Here is a 17,401-nt window from a genome sequence, read left to right on the forward strand (position 1 = left end):
CATAAAACAAACTCCCTCATCTTATTCATAAAACAAATACATCAATCGGATACATCGACATTCTCGTCATCACTAGAAACATCATCATTTTCATTAAACTCGTCTTCAACAGCTTCGTATGTGGCATCATCGGTAAGATCTTCGTACTCGTGATTATGCGGATCAATGAGAAGGATGTCATCAATTTCTTGTTCAGGTTCCTCGACTTCATTTATCTGTTCTTCTTGCAATGGTGGTTCTTCTCCACTGATGATTCGTCCTCGAGGTGTAACTTTGATCACTGCTAACGAATTTATACCTGAATCTCTCTTCCGAGGGTATGGAAGGAAGCTAACTTGGTCTGCTTGTGAAGCTAAGATGAAAAGCTCGAATTTGTTGTACCTTCGTCCACCGTTGACATCAACTACACTGAATTTGTTAGACCGAACACCTCTGTTGACGACGAGGTCGAACCATTCACATTTGAAGAGGACGCATTTCAGCTTCAGTATCCCTGGAAATTCGACTTCAATAATCTCCGTCAAGATCTCGTAGAAATCTGTTTCCCCTTTCACACATATTCCATAGTTACTGGTCGCCCGCTGTCTACCATACTCATATGTATGAAAAGTATAGCCTCGTGTGAAATACATCTGTGATGTGGTGACCTTTACAAGATGTCTGGCACACCAGCAACTGCATATGTTGGCGCAACACCACCATCATCATATCTTCTTGGAGCTCTTCTCCGGATACGTACTTTTGACGCAAAGTAGTACGATGTGAAGTGAGAAATTTCTTCCGTCAAACTTCCAGCAATTATAGAACCTTCAACTTTGGCGAGGTTCTTTGCTTTTCCCTTCAAATATTTCATGGCTCGCTCATACTGATACATCCATCCGTAATGTACAGGTCCACGAAGCAATGCCTCATATGGGAGGTGGACAGCTAGATGCTCCATGACGTCAAAAAATCCGGGAGGAAATATCTTCTCCAAGTTGCACAATAAGATGAGAATGTTCTCCTGAAGCTGTTCCACAACTTCTTCTTTAAGAGTGTGTGTGCTCAGATCCCTGAAAAATGCTCCAATGCCTTTTATATTCCAAAAAAAAATTATACACATTGTTAGTCATATATTATTTTGTAAATTATTGTGATATAATACACTATGTACCTGCAAGTGCTTCATGTACGTTTGTTGGAAGTAGCTCCGCAAATGCAAAAGGCGGTAGTCGTTGCATAAAGACATGACAATCATGACTCTTCATCCCGGAGAACTTTTGACCCTTTTCAACACATCTAGAGAGATTCGAAACATACCCATCAGGGAACTTCACTTCTGATGCCACCCAGTTGAACAACACCGACTTTTTTCTGAAGATAATCTGAATATCGGAACGGGAACTTGTCCATTGCTTTTAATATGTAACTCGCTTCTTGAGCAAATATCCGGCAAGTCCAACCTCGATTTTATGTTGTCTTTTGTCTTCCCTGGGACATTCAATATTGTATTCATGATGTTTTCAAAGAAATTCTTCTCTATATGCATCACATCGAGGTTGTGGCGCAGAAGAAGATCCTTCCAATATGGTAACTCCCAAAATATACCCTTCTTGTGCCAGTTGTGATGAACACCGTAAGAATCAGGCATATTACGAGGGACATGCCAATTACCACCCCAACGAACTGTTTCGTTAGCTCTGTAGTAGTCGATTTGCGCTTCAATTTGTTCTCCAGTTAGATATGGAAGAGGAGTGTCTCTCACAACCTTTTTGTGCCTAAACAAATTCTTGTTTCTTCGGTAAGGATGGCCAATGGGAAGAAATCAACGGTGACAATCAAACCAACTTGTCTTCCTACCATTCTTCAGTTGAAACGCATCTGTCGTTCCATTACAATATGGACAAGCTAATCTCCCATGTGTAGTCCATCCAGACAACATCCCATAGGCAGGAAAATCACTTATGGTCCACAAAAGCATCGCTCGCATCGTAAAATTCGTTTTCGTTGAACAGTCATACGTCCTCACTCCTGTTGACCACAAAGCCTTCAACTCTTTTATCAGTGGTTGTAGGAAAACATCCAGGAACCTTTTTGGATGGTTCGGACCAGGTATTAATATGGTCAAGAATAGCAATTCCCGTTGCATGCACATCTCCGGTGGCAGGTTGTATGGAGTAAGAAAGACTGGCCACAATGAATATTGTCTCCCTGACATTCCGAACGGACTAAATCCATCTGTGCATAGTCCGAGATACACATTCCAGATATTGCTAGCGAAATCCGGATGTACTTTGTTGAAATGTTTCCAGACTCTTGCATCTGATGGATGAGTCATCTCACCATCCGTCTGAGTATGCTCGGCATGCCATCTCATCTTTCCAGCAGTTGTCTCTGATTGATACAATCTTTTCAATCTGTCTGTAATTGGTAGGTACCACATCTTTTGGTACGGTACCCTATTACGTCCCCGTCCTTGCGGCTTGAATCGTGGCTTCTTGCAGAATCGACATTCTTCTAGCTTCTCATCATCTCCCCAATAGATTATGCAGTTGTCGATGCAAACATCTATCATCTCCGAAGGCAACCCAAGACCATAAACCAGTTTCTGAATCTCATAATAAGAATCAGCAGATACATTGTCTTCCGGCAAATACTCTTTAAACAAGTCCGCCCATTCGTTCATGCAACTTTCAGGTAGATTGTGATCAGTTTTAATATTCATCATTCTAGCAGCTAACGACAATTTAGAGAGACCTTCTCTACAACCACTGTAAAGTGGTTGATTCGCCGCGTTTAACATTTCGTAAAACTTTTTTGCATCTATATTAGGTTTTTCATCTTCATCATGAGCTATGAATGCATCAGCTACCATATCATGAACCCTATCATAATCTACCATCTCCTCCTGATGGTAACTATGTTCATTATGCAAATGATGATCAACCGGTTCTTTTTCCTGAAAATTGCTATTACTACTACTAGCTTCATTCTGATCATAATTAAAACCTTCTCCATGTTGAAACCAGATATAGTAATTTGGCTTGAAACCTCTATTTATTAAATGCTTCCAAACATTTTCACGGTTTGCCAGTTTCGAATTATTGCATATCCGACAAGGACAGAACATCTTACCACTTTCTTGGGCGAGCGGTGTTGAATCTGCTTGATGCATAAATGTCTCCAGACCCGCAAGGTATTCTTTCGTCACTCTCCCGTTAGCATCTCTACGCATATACATCCACTTCCGCAACTCGTAAATAGTCCCGGAGCCAGCCATTTTTTTTTCTTTCACCTTTTTTGTTGTTAGTGTGTTTAAAATGATGTTCAAACATCCATATTTATAGGAAATTTCGAATCTGGTAGTTGTAATTTTCCTATGAATTTACGACGAAAATTAATTAGGTGGCAAAAAAAAACGTGTAACACCTACAAAGTTGGTGGATTCAAAATTTCCTCGCTAAATACACGTAAACTATTTCCTCGTAAATAACACGCAAAGTTTACGTCGTATTTACGAGGAAATAGTTTTTCCTCGTAAAATACTCGTTAAATTACATCCACTTTACGACGAAACACTTTTGTCGTTACGTTACGAGGAAATAACGATGACTTTAGTTTTTCACGTAAGTTTCTCGTAAAATCGACGTAAATTTATGAGGATTGTTTTTCCTCGTTAAACTTCCTTGTTAACCATGTGTTTTCTTGTAGTGATCATAAATCGGTTTCGTCATGCCCTCCATCACCAGCTGATTATTTTACTATTTATTTATCTAATATATTACGAAGGTACGGGCTGGGGCTATATATAAAAACTATTTTCCTTCAATTTCTTATAAGATTTCTTGGACGTGTTACTCCTTGACCTAGACACATAGAAAAAGGATCCATATCAAACCCTAAATCGAAACCTAAGCGATTAGGAACTTACTGCGTTAAAAGGTATGTATAATTGGAACTTTATAAGGGTCAACATTATGTAACCAGTTTACATATAGAACAAAAAACGAACAAACTTTAAGTAAAAGAACAACAAACAAATTTGTCGACTCCTACTATAGTATTATCCCACATCCATATTAAATTATTTACGTAAATTATTCTGTCGATAAGTGTAGAAGAAGTAAAGCGAGTCTACTTACTTCAATGTATTTAATATATACTCATTATATTTTATGGATGAAAGATAGATTGATGTTATGATATACCTGTCATTATGCTCGGATTCGTCATGCACGCCATCACCAACTAAATATTTGAGTATTAATTTATAAATTTGATAGATAATCAAAGAACGGGCACGGTCTCGGTCTATATAATAGTTTTTCTTTTTTTTAAATATATGCAAGATGTATTGGTTTTGTGGACGTTACCCTTTGACGCAAGGTTGCTTAGAACCAAAAATCAGAACTTGGATGATTCGGAACTTAATGCACTCACTATAAAGTCTTTGCATTGTTGGATAACACGGCGCCATGCATGATTGCGTAAAATTATAGCATAAAAAGTGAATAATATATGAGATGAGATCACTGATCAAAATTGTAAATTAGAAGATGGGCGAGGCTATAATAATCCACCCCCTACCTGTTTGAGCCTGAAATTGTGAATCAAAATTTGTATTACCGATAAATATACAAAACTAGCTAGGTGATTACAGAGCAGTTGCCTTGGCCAAAATGTGTAGATCTTTTGAGTCTTTGGCGTATGAATTTGTGAAGATCATTTGTTCTGACCAATAAAAGAAAGGAAAAGGATCAGCTGTTGTCTTCGTTGGTAATGCATATGAGTCAGTCATTGACTGCACAAATAATATATAAGTGGCGGCAGACGGAAATTTTACCGGGGAAAAAAAAAAATATATATATATATATATATATATATATATAACAAAATATCTACAAATAATATTACACCATCTTATTAATATTTTAAAATTGTGACATGTGTTAATTTATTTTATAATTAAAAATATATCTACTAAAATATTAACAAAAACGAATTATATTAAAAAGTAATAATAAATAATATTTAATCGTAATTTTCGTTTTTTTAAATCCTAATCAAAAGATTATTGCAAAAGATTATTTGATAATAATTTTGCTTCCAATATTGTGACATGTGTTTAAATATATAATGATTAAAAATATATATAATAAGAGAACAAAAAAAAAAACGAAAAAAAAAACTACTTTTAAAAATTATTTAATACTAAAACAATTTTTTAAAAATATTTAGTAGTAATATTTTTAGAAATTTTCCTTTTTCAAAATCCTATAAAACAGATTTGAAAACAATTTATTTAATATAATTTTTATTTTTTAAACTTTTAATCAAAATATAATTTTAAAATATTACATTGAGCTTGTTTCTTCAAAATTGCTAATTAACATGATTGTGACACATATCAGTTATATATTTAAAAATGTGATATATGTTAAACTATCTCATAATTAAAAATATATATACTAAAATAATAAAAACAATTTTTCTTAAAAATTATTATTATTATTATTATTATTATTATTATTATGTTTGTTTTAAAAGATACTAAAGATAGAGAATTATAAAAGATAAATATTAACTTTTAAGAAAAAAATGGTAAACAAAAACGAATTGTAAAATCTTACAAGTACAGTAACTTATTTAATAAAAACATGAAGAAAAACTAACTTTAAAATAAATAATATTACTTTTTAAAAGCTTGATTAAAAGAAAATTGTAAAAGCACTCTTATTATTTTCTTATAAGTAACTAATTTTTCCTTTTTAATAGATAATTAATTGTATGTTAAAAAATTATGACCAAAAATAGCTATAAATATTTCACATTTATATTTAGGTTTAAGCTTCCACATATATTTTTTTACAAAACAGAATAGTATTTACATGAAAAGTATTACTTGAGTATTTTGTTTTAATTTCTAGATACAACTCAACTTTTTATTATACTTATTACATCTTATGATCGTAACATAACTTTTAATTTTGATGTTGTTGTCGTACATGGGTATGTGTGAATATGATGAATATGTGTTTGCATGTATAAGACAAAATATATAAATAACTAAACATAATTTTTTCTATTAAAAATAAAATAGTTGTATAAAAATCTAAAAAATAAAATAATTATAAAATAATTAATTTCCTTTTTAAAAGTCCAAATAAAATAAAAATATAAAAATAATCTTATTTTTATTATAATTAACTATTTTTACTTTTTAATAATTTTAGGTTAAGAAAATATAAACCAAAATTAACTTCTAATATTTCACCTGATATTATTGTAATATGTATCAATTAAAAAAATAGATTGTGAATGTGTCAATAAAAAAATGCCATTACGTGAAAATAATTTCGTCTTTTCCTAAAATCCTAAATAAAATAGATTTTCTAAAAAGAGAATTGTAAAATTTAATTTAATAGTAATTTTTACTTAAAACAATAAATGATAAAAATGATAGTAACAATTATTTAATTAACAAAAAAATTGTAAAAATATTAATATTTTTTAAAATGACAACTTTTAAAATAGTTAATAATAACTGGAAATAATTATTTGATAGAAATTTTAGTTTTCTAAATCCTAGACAAAATATAATTGTAACATATTATGTCATATTAATTTTCTTTTCTAAAATCCTAAAAAAAAACTGTAAAAGAATATTTGATAGTTGTTTTCTTTTTTTATAAAAAATCCTAAACAAATGAAATTTGTATCATATATTTAAGTCTTAATCAAAAAAGAATTATAAAAATTTATTTGATAATATTTTTAAGAGAGTATTTGATGATGAACATGATGATAAAAAAATTTAATTAACAAAAGATGTGTAAAATTAGTATTGGTACGAATTTTATAATTGTAATTTTTAAAATTATTTTTTAATAACTAAAAATAATTATTTGATAGCAATTTATTTTTTTCTGAAAAGATAATTGTAATAGGTTATATGACACTAATTTTCCTTTTTTAAAATCATAAACAAAATTGTAAAAGAGTATTTAATATTATTTTATTATTATTTTAATTGTAAATAAAAAGGATATTTATAAAATATAATGTTTTCCGTTTTAAAAAAAAATCCTAACAACATAAAATTGTAAAGACTTATTTAATAAAACATTGAATTAGTCTATAAGAACATGTATAATGTTGTCATTGACTCGATTGGTGTATTTGACATCCATTCTTTTTTACTTTTCATTCAACTTTTTTTATTACGGTTGTGTTTATTTTAAACGTTTAGGTATAGTATTTTCTCTAATCCTAAGTATAAAGTTTATAACAATTCATCTATACACCATGATTATAAAATATAAATATTAACTTGAACTTATGTGTGAAAACGAATTTTAATTATAAAATAAATCTCAAACAACATATGCAAAAAAAATTATAAAACTATAATAAAAGATTTATTATTTTATAGTTTTTATTAAATTAGAACATCAAACAAAACCAGTTGCAACGCAACAGGCTCATATCTTGTCTTATTATATAAAGCTTGGTACTTCAAAGTTGCTAATTAACATGATCGCGACACATATAAATTATATATATTTAGGACTGTGACATGTGTTAATCTATATAATAACTAAAAATATATTTCTATGATATTAACAAAAATGAATTTTATTAAAAATCTTTTTATATATGTTATTTAATAGTAATTTTTCTTTTTAAAATCCGAATAAAAAAATAATTGCAAAAGATTATTTGATAATAATTTTTCTTATAATATCGTGATATGTGTTTAAATATATAATGATTAAAATAGATCATACTAATATAATAAAAACGAATTTGAAAACTACTTTTAAAAATTATTTAAAAGTAAAAACGATTTAAAAAAATATTTAGTAGTAATGTTTTTAGAAATTTTCCATTTTCAAAATACTAAAAAATAGATTTGAAAACAATTTATTCAGTATAATTTTTAGTTTCTAAACTTTTAATGAAAATATAATTATAATATATATACTAAAATAATTAAAACGATTTTTCTTAAAAATTAATTATAAATATCATTTAATAGTCTTATTATTATTACTATTATTATTATTATTATTATTATTATTCTTATTATTATTATTATTATTATTATAATGTTTGTTTTAAAAGGTACTAAAGATAGAGAGAATTATAAAAGATAAACATTAAAGTTTTAGAAAAAAATGTTAAACAAAAACTAGTTGTAAAATCCTACAAGTACAATAAATTATTTAATAAAAACATGAAGAAAAACTAACTTTAAAATAAATAATATTACTTTTTAAAGCATAATTAAAGAAAATTATAACATTACTTTTATTATTTTCTTATGAGTAAATAACTTTCTTTTTTTTAACAGATAATTGTATGTTAAAAAGTTATGACAAAAAATAACTACAAATATTTCACATCTGTATTTAGGTTTAAGCTTTCACATATTATTTTTACAAACACAATAATATTTACATGAAACTTTTTATTATCCTTATTACATCTTATAATGCTAGCATAAATTTTAATTTTGATGTTATTGTCGTACATGAGTACGTGTAAATATGATAAATATGTATTTGTATGTATAAGATAAAATATCTAAATAATTAAACACAATTTTTCTATTAAAAATAAAATAGTTGTATAAAAATATGAAAGAAATAAAATAATTAATTTCTTTTTTTACAAGTCTAAATAAAATAAAAACAAAAAGTAATCTTATTTTTCTTATAATTAACTAATTTTACTTTTTAATAATTTTGTGTTAAAAAATATAAACCAAAATTAACTTCAAATATTCACATGCTATGATTGTGAAATGTGTCAATTAAAAAATTAGATTGTGAATGTGTGAATAAAAATTTTCATTATCTGAAAATAACTTCTTCTTTTCCTAAAATCTTAAATAAAAAGAGATTTCTAAAAGAAATTTTTTTTCTAATCTTAACTAATTAAGAATTTTTTTTTTAAATCGTGACTAGGGAGAATTGTAAAATTTTATTTAATATCAATTTTTACTTCAAACATTTAATGATAAACATGATAGTAACAATTATTCAATTAACAAGAAAAATTGTAAAAATATTAATGATATTGAAAACAAAAACGAATTTTGAAAACTGAAACTTTTAAAAATAGTTAATATTAACCGGAAATAGTTAGGAATAATTTGCAAAATACCCTATTTAAGACTTGAAATTTGATAATTGCATTTTCTATTTTACTTTTTGAAAAATACACTTCTTTAATTATGAATTGAATTTTTTACCCAATATATTTCAATAATTAAGATATTAATTCGAAATTAATATATAAATTCGGAATTAATAAAATTATAACATTAAAATTATTTTGTTTAAGACAAATATATGTGTTGAGATAAATATGTTATTTTATCATTTAAATTTTATAATAACAAAGGTAAATATGTGAATTATGATTTGTTTTGACTTTATCATGAAGTTTATACAGATTTTCCTTTATTTTATTTTATTCAACTTATATAAACAAGTAAAGTCATGTATACTGGAAGCTGAACATAACTACTTTCTGGAGAACCTAATACCTCTGTCCGAGCATCTTCCCTAGCTTTCCATATCTTCCAATATTTTGAATCAAGACCATATCTCTTTTTCATAGTACTGGAAATCAACTCTGGTTTCATATTTAGACCTGAATTTCCAAACTTTTGCAAAAGAAGCTTACTTATAACTTTGGAAGCAGCTCTCGGTCCACCAGTGTTTCTAGAAAAACATGTATGCTTGTCGATGTACTTTGTTACCCAGAAAAACTCGCTTGTCGGATTAGTCTTGGCAGCTCTAACCATCCAGTTGCAGCTTGTATCCGCACATTTGACAACTAACAACTTCTTGTCTGACTTGCTGACAACAATTCTGAATTTGCGTTCATTCGAAAGCATCCGTATACTCCAAGACAGCTCTGATTTATTTTTGAACCATTGACCCTTTTCAATGACCTTTGCATCATGAAAATTAGAAACTTCCACTTCTGGTTCTTGATTACTCTCCTGTCTATTGACATTCTTATTCTTATTTTCATGCCCTTTTCCATCAACAGCAATATCTTCACGACTGAAACCTTGATCATGGTTCCCTAGGTTTCCATTCTTCACCGAGATGCAAAGACGCATAAGCGTGGATTTACACATTTCACACATAGAAACCAATTGCCGATCATTGTTCACAAAAACAGGTGGTGTATCCTTAGGCATATCTCGAAGCATTGATTCTGGTAGTGCATAGCTAAGTTCTAACTCATTACCCAACCTTTTTTTTTTGAAGAACACTCATTACCCAACCTATTTATACCAAAATCTTCATGAACCATCTCAACGATCTCATCAAACTCCAAGTCTTCTTTAATGGTAAATAATTTACCTCATGCTCTTGTATTCACCTTGAATCTCCATGATTCTTTATTCATCTTCCACTCTCCTAAAACTCCAGCCGAATGCAACATGATTTTCCTAAAAGAAAGATAAAACAGATTTATTGTCAGAATAAAATAGAATCAGAATTAGAAACTGAAATATGATTCATGAATCTACAAACCTCTAAGAGGAAGAATCTGTGAAACTAAGAGAAAAATGGGAAAAATTTCAGAAATGGCTAGGAGAAGAAGACGATACGCGTTTTGATTTCTTTTTTTCAAAATAATAAGAAATATATATTATGTAGATAAATTAAAAAGATATTAGATAGATTCTGTACGATTTTTTAAAAAAACAATTTTTAAACAATATATTAGAAATTACAATTTTTTTAAAACAAATTTTAACCAATATATTATAAATATTAAGAATGGGCAATTAGGTAAATTTATATATATAAGTGTATTTTCCCAAAAAATTAAATAAGGGTGTAGTTTTCAAATTATAATCTTATTGGAGTGCATTTCTCCAAATTTTCCCAAATAGTTATTTGATAGAAATTCTATTTTTTTTTAATCATAGACAAAATATAATTGTAAAAGATTATGTAATATTAATTTTTTTTTATAAAATCTCTTACAAAACTTTAAAAGAATATTTGATAGTTGTTTTCTTTTTTTATAGAAAAAAAATCCTAAACAAAAAAATTTGAATAATATTTTAAGTCCTAACCAAAAGAGAATTGTAAAAATTTATTTGATAATATTTTTACGAAATCTCTTTGACATATTTTGCAGAATTTAAATCCATTTTCAAATTTCAGAACTCGATTCTGATAGAATTCAGAACTCGATCGGACATACTTCTGTCGTTATTAAAAACATCTGAGCAATAAATCATTTTTTTTTTGACATAAGCAATAAATCAATTTAAACGAAACTTTGATAGTTTTAACTTTTAATACTAGTCTTTTTTTGTCAACGTTCTGAATATAATCTATACTATACTAAAAGCAGCATATACTCCACTCTAAAGCTATCCACATCAGCAAAAAATTCAACCAATTAAATGTTTCTATTTTGCCACGTTACATCTTCTTTGTCGACATGGATCAAATGTTTTGGTCTTCTAAAATTTGGTTTCGGCCCATTTAAAAACCATGTTACACTTTCCGACAAAACCCACGCTTTCCCTTTTCAGTCAATAGTCTCTTACGATTCCTCTTTGTAGCCATTGTTCTATTCTTTCCGAATCTCCGTTACTTGCAGTAACTATCCACTCTAAAATCATTGCTTTTGCTCTTTACACCTTCTTACAAGATGTATCTTTCACCTCCTTTTGTTTTCCTCCTGTATGATCTATTTCTCGATTCTTATTGTATACCGTAATCTACGATTTTTTCAGTCGAAGATCAAGCTGTATCCATGAGATCTGCTAAGTCCTCCGGAAAGTTTTATGTCGCTGTGTATTTCACCAACATCTCCTCGGGTACAGCGGAATCTGAACTAGGCTTCCGGTTAATCCGTTTCTGGGAGACGATAAGCACAGCTAAAGGTGGTTTGCTTATTGGCTTGGAGCTTCTCCTTACAGGCAAGCAGGTATCAGATTCTTTACTTCTTCTTCTATTGATCCAAATCAATCTAGGTCACCACTTCTTGATTTCTTGATTACTTCTTAATCTTCTTCGCAGAAATGGCTACGCACAACTCGAAATCTACCGCATCAATATTTTTCTCCCGTTCTTAGTGGTTTGTAAATTTGTCGTTTCATCGCTCCAATGTCACAAAGAAACTATTTGAATTTACATTTCTTGCCACTACTCACAGGTTTCGCAGCTGCGGTTTGGACATAGCTGCAACAGTTATCTTCTTTAAAAAAAACAGCTGTGATCAAGTCAATTTTTCCAGGCATCCAGATGATTATTAAGAAAAAAAATTGTTTGAGCTGGAATCTGAAGTTTGTGTCCTGGAAAGCCTCTGGCAGCTGAAACTGGGGTAAAATTCTGTATTCTTTTATCTTTAACTTGGATGGGAGGTATTATTTTGTTGTTCAAAGAGTTGAATCCAAACAGCCTTTAGGAGAAGAAGCAAAAATTTACCTGAGAAAAGTTATACAAGAGCTTTATGTGTAGGTTTTTTTCTTAAATACGTAGGTGAAACTCTGAACACCTTGCTCCTGCAAAAAGTCGCATTTGAATCTGTAAGTTGTGTACGCCTTGGTCCTGTTTAGTCTTTGCATGTTTAAGAAATTCAAACTGGCTTGAAGTTGACTGTTTACAGTCTCTTTAACCGCTGTAGTTAGTGTGAAGGTTTGTTGCTGAGTTTATTGCATAGATCCATTTTCATGTGTGGATTGTTTCAACAAACCATCATTAAGACTCTGTCTTGGCTACCCGCAAATAGATTGAGAATTCACTTACAAACTCAAAGGAACAGCAATGCTCTCTATTCAGAGATCATGTTGAGAGATCCCAGAGCTTTTTACACAGATTTCTATCATGCTCGCTGGAACTGGAAGCACTGCTCTTTTCACTGTGATTTGTAGCTTTGCTTCAAGGCGTGTACCCTTTTGCGCAAACAAGTTCTTCAAGACTGTACTTGGTTTCAGTTTGGTCATACTGCTTTGGGCTGTGGATAGACTCGGGAGGTGATTACTTAGCGCATACTTCTTCCATGGGAAGACATTCTGATGTTTGATTGTGTTCTTGCGATCAATGAGCCTTACTTAATCAGCAGCTCCTGCTGGTAACCCCATCTTAGTTTTTTATAGAACCCCCATAACTATCGGCAAATCTGCAACCATTTCTGATATTTCTGTTGACATGCAGGTTGTGGCTTCTAAGTTGGCAACAAGAACAAGAGTAATCTCAGAGGAAGCAAAAGGCACGACCAAGTACTTTATATTCTTATAAGAAACATCTTTGCTCCTATGTAAACTATATATGTTTCTCCAATGACATGAAGAATATATAAATTGGTTTTTGTTTGTGTGATCAGGAACAAACAAAAATTTTGAATATAAAGCATGTTACAGAAGACTTATTCTTTTTAGTTTGAACTGCACGTGATGGTCAAAAGAAAAATTAGATGATTTGTAACGTAGAATGAACAACTGATTTTGATTTATTTATTTTATCTAAGTAGAGAAAGAGGAAAAATAGAAAGTAATATTAGTGAAGGAGATAAGGATTAGTGTTAATGTTGAAAATATCTACCCCAGTACCGAAATAATGTTTGTGTTTTTGTGTAGTATTCACGTTTTTAATTAAATTAGAAATTGCATATTATAACAAACTAACATCAATTAACAGTTCAATAAGAAAATAATGCAAATTAAATACTTTTGTTTATCTCACAAAGAGAATATTGTGACGTTACATCATTTTAAAAACCAGGAAAATATACAAAAAAAATAAAAATTTAACAAAATAAATATTTGTTACAGTAATATATTAAAGCAATTCAAATTTTAAATTGAATTGAAAAGTAATTTAAATTGTTAATTGTAGACAAAAACATTCACACTAAAGAGAGCATAAACACAAATGTTTTTAGTTGTTTTTTATGAGCAACACATATATTCCATACCAAAAGTTTAACATTCATGCCAAAAACATGTCATCATTAAATTATTACACAATGTTTGATTTTTTCCTGAATAATTTCCTAAGCAAAGGAATTAAAATTCTTTGTCAACATTAACAAAAGTGGGAACAGAAAGTATATATACACGGATGCAAAATAACATTACCATTAGACTGTTTTACTGCGTTATTAAGAGACTAGGAGACCAGTGGCTCATACATATTTAACACCTACATATACATATACTTTTTCCAAAAAATAATAAAAATAACACCTACATATACATATTATGTTATTTAATGTTTTGTACATATTTAAATAAAAAGTGTTACTAACTAATTATTAGAGTCTTATAAGTATAAGATATATGAAGATTAATATACTAGGTGTTATGCCCGCATATGTGTGCATAGTGTTCTTATAAATATTTATATGTTTATAACTATTAAATTAAAAACAACATGATAAATTATTAATTATGTTTTTAAAAAGATAAATCAAAAACTAAAATATATATTTTATAATAAAAATAAATATTTTCAGATAAAAACATAACACATTTAGGAATGATCTTATGTTTTTAAAATGTATTTTATTTTTGAGAATTTTGTTATATTTACTTATAGTCAATTATCTAATATAACATATAAATAAAATATTATTAATATATATTCATTAGTTTTTATCAAAATATATAAATGGTTATTGTTGTGTTAAATTTTAAAAACATTCACATATTAGAATTATTTTAGAAAATCATTAGCATTTAATTATAAATTGTTTTCTATATAACTATAAATTTATAATAAAATATTATTTTCAGATAACAACATAATATATCTAAGAATTATCTTATGTTTTAAAACGTGTTTTTATTTTGAAAATTTTATTATATTTATTCATAGTCAATTATCTAATATAATATATAAATATAATATTATTAATAGAAATTCATTTATAATTATTTATATTTTAGATAATTCTTATTATTATTAATTTTATTCACTTATTTAATCAGATAATTTGTTTTTATTTTTGACTAATTTATATAATTTATTTATTAAGGGTATAAACCATTTATTATTAATTTTAATCATTTTTAATCATATAGATTTGAAATTCGTTTTATTTTTTGATTAATTTAGAGAGTTTATTCATTAAGGATATAAACGATATTAACCGCTCTAATTTTTAATGTTAGAGTTCGATTCCAAAAATTACTTCGCAAATAATAGTATAGATAATAATTTAAACCAGTTATACAATACTTTAGACATGATCCGTGATTTTCATTCGAAAAGCATATGTCTGCTTTGTTTATATAGATGAGTGTGATGTATTTTAGGGGTAGTGGATTTTGGTTTGGGGTGTTGGTCTTAATCTCTGCTTTAAATTATTTAGCCAAAATATTCTTATAGCTTTTTTTTAAGCAATGAACATCAAATCTAAACAGTTCTAAAAGGTACATATGCTTGATTAATCAAAAACAACATAATTCCAATATGATATCAAATGTTAAAGTATTTGAATGAAAACTTTAACAAATACATCTACTAATAATAACCAATAAATACTAAGTTGTAATATCAATTTATAAATCCATCTCGGTACAATAATTTACTATTTTATCATAATAACATAAATAAAATGCATTAATAAGATTGTCACTTTAAAAACTTAATTTATGCCGGAGAAAGATTGGTAGAAATGGTAAACAATTGTTAAAGGAAAAACATCAAAATACTTTTTAAAAATATGCCAAAAATCTCAAATTACAAACACGCCATTTTAATCATTTAATTTTTAGTCAAACATGATTTTTTGGTTTAGATTTAAAAAGTGAATATTAAAATGTCATACCTAAATTTAAAATTGTATATGTTTTAACAAAACAATTTATCAAATATAAATTACATATGATTTTGGTATATGTAATATTGTATATCAATGATTTGAAGGCTATAACTGAAAAGTCTAAAAATCAATTTAAAATCCTATATTTGTGTTTAGCCTTTTTTATGATTAAATATCTTATATTGGATAGTGTTTTAGACAGACAAATTCAAAGTAAATTCATATATAACTTTAAATATGTACATATGTAATTTAAAACTATTTTGTAAGTGATTTTATTTATAAAGAATCGTGTTCTCTGTAAATGTTTTGTGACAGTTATTAGTTTTATGTTTATGTCTGAATTTTTATACTTTCTTATATTAAGTTATATATTAACTTACTTTCAATTATTTTGAATTTCTGACAGCATTATGTGTTGTAAATATAATTGATTACTTTTTGAGAAATTCCTTGAAATAACTAAGTTGAATACTCTTTTTTTTTTAAATACACTTAATCAAAATATTAACATTTGGGTTTAGGGTGTAGTGGCTATTGTTTAAGGTTTAGTATTTAGGAGGTAGGTTCAGTTTATAAACTTCTATAAACACTTTTTTTTTTAATTATAAATGCTTTAGGAGTGTTAATTTTATCATTTTCAAAAAAATAAATAAACTATTAATGAAAATGATTATCATTTAAAATTATATTCTACAAATGATATCAAATTAGAGATAAAGTTAGAATTTTCATTTATTTTCTAGATTGATCAGTTACAACCGTTTATTTCATTTATTTATTTTTTAAAACATTAACAACTGAGATGATACTACAATACAAGATCGAAACCTAATTTGCTTAGACTCATTAAATTTCACACATATAGAAACTCAAAATTTATGTAATATATTTAATCTTTAAATTTAAAATCAAAACCAATAAAATCTTATATTTTTGTTGACCAACCCATATTCTATATATTGAAAGTCAACCATTTAATCCGTTAGTGAGTTATGAGTTAAAGCCTTTTAATTTTTTTTAAGTTCAAATTTTTTGGCGCTTTTTCCTGATTTTAATTACTACGTATGATATAAAACATAAAAATGAAAAAACATTACAAATGAGAATATTTTAAAAGCAGTTTTTAAACCTTTGTAGTACGCTAAAAAAACCTTTAAAATCACCATATTCAAATTGAAAATACATAGTTTCCTTTCATTGAAGAAATATAAACTATTATCTGTAGTAAAAACCCATAAGAATTAAAAAAATATATTTATTATTTCAATAATGTTTGTGGGAAAATTTATACAGTCAAAATTATACTATAAATATATATATTTGAATGAATGTTTAAAGAAATAATTTGTAAATTAGTAAACCCAAGCTTAAATAAACTTTTATCATTTGTTATTCTTTATATTAAATATAAATATTTTGAGTCATAAAATTACATACATAATTATGATAGATATTTGATGGCCAATTATGATCTATTTTTTTTTTTTATAAATTGATAAAGATTCTTCTATGTTACAATGTTTTTTCAATATAATACTAATTTCACATTTACATAAAAAAGGTGTAATGATTAATATTAAATAAATATGTTGGATAAACTATA

General features: G+C 27.6%; 1 long non-coding RNA gene across 4 annotated transcripts; it reads left to right on the forward strand.

Moving 5' to 3' along the window:
- The first annotated feature begins 11,516 nt into the window (after positions 1-11,516).
- On the forward strand, positions 11,517-13,398 carry LOC106381510. Of its 4 annotated transcripts, none has more exons than XR_007319909.1 (4): positions 11,518-11,955; positions 12,048-12,105; positions 12,184-13,101; positions 13,185-13,398. It is a non-coding gene; the product is annotated as an uncharacterized LOC106381510 (long non-coding RNA). The 4 variants fall into 4 exon arrangements; XR_007319908.1 differs by having other exon boundaries at positions 11,519-11,955; positions 12,048-12,351; positions 12,510-13,101; XR_007319907.1 differs by having other exon boundaries at positions 11,524-11,678; positions 11,762-11,955; positions 12,048-13,101.
- The last annotated feature ends 4,003 nt before the right edge of the window (positions 13,399-17,401 follow it).

Source organism: Brassica napus, chromosome C2 (genome assembly GCF_020379485.1).
Source record: "Brassica napus cultivar Da-Ae chromosome C2, Da-Ae, whole genome shotgun sequence".
NCBI classification, from domain to species: domain Eukaryota; kingdom Viridiplantae; phylum Streptophyta; class Magnoliopsida; order Brassicales; family Brassicaceae; genus Brassica; species Brassica napus.